The sequence below is a fragment of the Arachis ipaensis genome, chromosome B04 (genome assembly GCF_000816755.2).
Source record: "Arachis ipaensis cultivar K30076 chromosome B04, Araip1.1, whole genome shotgun sequence".
Lineage (NCBI taxonomy): Eukaryota > Viridiplantae > Streptophyta > Magnoliopsida > Fabales > Fabaceae > Arachis > Arachis ipaensis.
This window is the reverse complement of record NC_029788.2, coordinates 9,543,190-9,547,385: the sequence shown is the minus strand read 5'-3', so window position 1 is coordinate 9,547,385 and position 4,196 is coordinate 9,543,190. Positions and strand designations below refer to the sequence as shown.

General features: G+C 33.1%; 1 long non-coding RNA gene across 2 annotated transcripts in view; it reads right to left on the bottom strand.

Moving 5' to 3' along the window:
• Window positions 1–4,196, bottom strand: part of LOC107638820 — a 7,524-nt gene that overhangs the window by 737 nt on the left and 2,591 nt on the right. Inside the window, exons 4-7 of one of the 2 annotated variants that reach the window (XR_002360637.1) lie at window positions 2,639–2,922; window positions 2,391–2,537; window positions 1,765–2,231; window positions 1,598–1,654 (exon numbers count right to left, since the gene is read on the bottom strand). This is a non-coding gene — a long non-coding RNA (uncharacterized LOC107638820). Of the gene's footprint in view, window positions 1–1,595; window positions 1,655–1,764; window positions 2,232–2,390; window positions 2,538–2,638; window positions 2,923–4,196 lie in introns of those variants that run through there. The other variant, XR_002360638.1, reaches the window with a different exon arrangement.

Here is a 4,196-nt window from a genome sequence, read left to right as displayed (position 1 = left end):
GTGGATAGGGACAACTTTTAGCAAGTCTTCCTAGAGGTATTGCCTTACCAAGGTACGATCCACACGATGACAGCCTTGTTGAAGGTGTTCTCGGTAGCTAGATCAACCGATGTACCGTTTTTTTAATGCTCTACATCTATGTGCACCTACGCATACATCCATCACGCACGTAACAGGTCTGATCTCAAGTCTGTGTACTAGCTCCCATAATTTCTACGTATAAGAAAATCGGATGCGAGCGTTTACTAAAGATTCTTTGAACCTAAGAACAACGGAAACCCAATTTCTAGGTTTAAGAAATTAGTTTAACGAGAGTTGTTTGGGAAGCATAAACGTATTGTTGCGAAGGCTTAGTTTCGCTCAAGACCTAATATTTCTAACTGTTTAATGCGACTTGTCTGGCAGATCCATATTATTTAAGTTTGTTGTATCTAAAAAAAACTGTTTTTTTTTTGTTGTATTTAATTTTTTTTTCTTTTAACTATTACTAAAAGTTGCCGTAATTTTTAATTTAATTGTAGTTGGAGGAGGTTCTAAATCTTTTGTTATTTAAACTATAACATTCCACACAAACTAAACATAAATATAAAAAATAAAAATTTATAAAAAATATATTATCTTAAAATATTTTTTTTTATATGTCTTCTATTTTTATCTTTTTATAACAAAAAAAATATTTTAAAATTTTATTTTTATAATTTTTATTTTTATGTTTGATTTATATGGAAATATAAAATTTTTTGTACTGTAATTTGTGAGGATATTTGTATTGAATTAAAAAGCACGATTTACCTGTCTCTAATTTACAGTAAATTTGTTTATCTCTTTACTAAATTTACTTAAAATGATTTTGATTCCTATTACGGTACATTAATGATTAAAAGAGAAAATTCATTACTTATTGTTTGTGTTCATTTTCTAGTTATACACGAATAAAAAATTTTTGAATGGAACTTAACGTTTAACCAGAATTTAGATTCCTCTGTACTATAACCATGTCTAAAATCTTAAAAATTAATAAATATTTAATTAATAAATTAATTATAATTTAAAAAACTAAAAAAATTAAATTTGATAATTTAGAATAGTAGAAATAATTAAAATATAAATTTTAACACTAATTTTAAAGAAATTGACACAATACCGAACCAACATATAAAACCAACAACTCAACCTTCCCTCCCTCAAACATAAAGGAATCATGCTGAAACGTTGGGGAAAGGGGAAAAACAAAGTGGTAAGTACCTTTCTCCTTGCAATTTCAAAAATTTGGATTTTGATTTTGAGAAATTATGTGATTTTGGTGTCTTAGGATTTAATTAGCTTTGGAAACTTGCTAGTCCTGTCCCAAATGACCGTGGGTAAGGTAAGAAACCACTAACTCTTGTGAATCATTGATAATTATGAATTTGTGAATCATTGATAATTATGAATCTTATGTTGATTTTGAGTGATATTGTTTGGTATTATATTAAATTGTATATGTTGGGATCAAATTGATTGTACTGGAGGCTTGGGATTGAACATTGGGAGCTGAGTCAGTAATTAAAAAAAATTAATAAAATCTAAAACACAAGAATATGTTCAATTAACTAACCTTGCAGCAGCACTGAGACCTTAAATGATCATGAATGCAATGAATTCTGTGTTGGCACTGCAGATTTTTGTTTTTAAGATTAATTAAGGAGACTTAAAATTATGAAAATTAAAGTAAAATTAATTAATTTGGGATAAAAAAATCTAAACCATTAGAACCATACATACCATATTGTCATTAAGAAAATGGTTATTTCTGAATCAGGCATTAGTCCAGCTAAGAAAAACCAAGACTTCAAAAGCCCAATATTCAAAACTTGCAGAGTAAACACCCAATCCGGTCCATGTCTATTTCAAATTCGGACAAGGCAACCCCTTGCCATAAAAGTCACCCACGCCGGTCCCTGTCCGTGCATAAAATAACCCATCGCGCCCCCTCCCTTGTATCCCCCATCCAAAGTTGACGGAAAAGTCTGATGTGGCACTTATCGGCGCTGATCTGGCAGTTAGTCCAGAGTTAAGTGCCAACCTGGATTAGAGTAAATGGACAGAGGTAGATTTGTCCCCTGTCACATTTAAAAACGACGCCGTTGCTAGGTTAAGAAGGAGGAAACGTTTCCTAATCTAGTGTGCTCCAACTGAAGTCTCCAGATCTGAATGCAGCATTGCTTTTATGAGTTGCATAAGAAGCACTTCTGGAAATGCGTAGAAGGAAGCATAAAACTTTGTTAATGAATATATTCCAGGAATAAAACAACAGGTTTCCTATTACTAACAATTCAATCAATATGAAAATTATACATAATGATCACTAAGCTTCAAATTGAAAAATGCACACAATGAACTCCTTTCACCTGCTGTGAATGCAAAGATGGCAATGCTACGGTGACCACTCAAGCAAGGATTATAAGTGATCCAATGCTTGCTCTAGCAAGAACACCAAACGGCAAATTTTCTAAGGTTATGGCCATTAAGTCAAGCAGTGGCCGTACATCAGAGACCTAGTTATAGAAAATGAAGCAGTTTAGTTGTTGGAAGCAGAGAGATCTAACTAATTGTAAAATGATTTTCTAGGCCAAAGAATGCACATTCATGAACCTACTCGCTTGAAAAATTTTAGTAAGCATTCCTCAATAGAGATTTGGAGCAAGATATTTGAGTTCAGCTCTTGCTCTCCAACAAATTCCCCAAAGGCTTGAAGGCTTTTTCTAAGATGCCTGCAAAGGTCATCAACAAAACCAAATTCTACCAACCCTCTCCCAATTCTAATTTGCACAGCCAAAGATGTGGCAACTTGAATAATGCTAGCTTTAAGGTGGGGATCATGTAAGACATTTTTGTGGTCCAGATGACGTATGACAGAAGCTAGAATCAACTGCTGATTCCCTGGAAAACAAGGTGAAAAAAATGGCAAATTCATGGGACATGAGTACAAGATTTTGCATAAGAATCTTATATGGCATTATTTAATAGCTGTTTTGAATCTTAAAATCCATGAATGTCTAAAACCTTAGCATAATGGCCACTACAAAGTCATTTGGTTTGATTGCTATTTAGGAAACCTGCAAACCTTTATGACAATTAATTATTAGAAATCAAATTAGGAGCATTTAACCAATAAAATTTGCTTCAAATCATTCATTTTAAGAAATTTTTTTCATTTTCTTTTTCCCCCACACCTTGTGAGCTTCCCAGAGTCAATGTGAAGGGTTCTACCAAGTATAAGAGGTCAAATACAGCGACTAACTAAACTCCCTGATCAGCAAGTTAACATCAAAGAGCATTCAATTCATTTAAGCCTTAATCCCATTTCTTGCAGAGTAATATTTACACAAAAATGGACATTTCCATCAATGATGAGAACTCAATTATACAACTTTTCAACCTTAAAGCATCAGTTGGTTTTCTTATGAAAATCAATTTGATGAAAAGAAGAAACAACATATTCCTTAGATAATGCATCCATACAAAATTTCATGACATTTTCTCTCCCAAAGTGGGGATATACAGACACTCATTTTCTCTCCCATCAACTTGGAATTGTAGATGCAATATAAGCTTCATTATAAGACTACTCAGTGGGATAACTCAATAACTTACTAGGTTGGGGAACCAGAAGATGAAGTAAACGTTTTCTTCTTCTTAACCTAGCAACGGCGTCGTTTTTGAATGTGATAGGGGGACAAATCGACCCCTATCCATTTACCCTAATCCAGGTTGACACTTAACTCTGGACTAACTGCCAGATCAGCGACGGTAAGTGCCACATCAGACTTTTCCGTCAACTTTGGACGGGGGATACAAGGGAGGGGGCGCGATGGGTTATTTTATGCACGGATAGGGACCGGCGTGGGTGACTTTTATGGTAAGGGGTCGCCTTGTCCGAATTTAAAATGGACAGGGACCGGGTTGGGTGTTTACTCTAAACTTGCATAACACAAAAACATAATTAATGAGATTCATAAATATAATACTCTATAGCTAACTTGCAACAATATTCTCTCAATTTGACTTGCAAAAACTGTTAATTTTAAAAGTTATAATTATCCACAGTAAATTTTTAAATTAGTCCTTATTGATTTTCATATGAAAAATATTAGTCTTTAATATAAAGAGATTGGCAAATTAATCTATAATTTTTTTTTCTAAATAAAAATTTA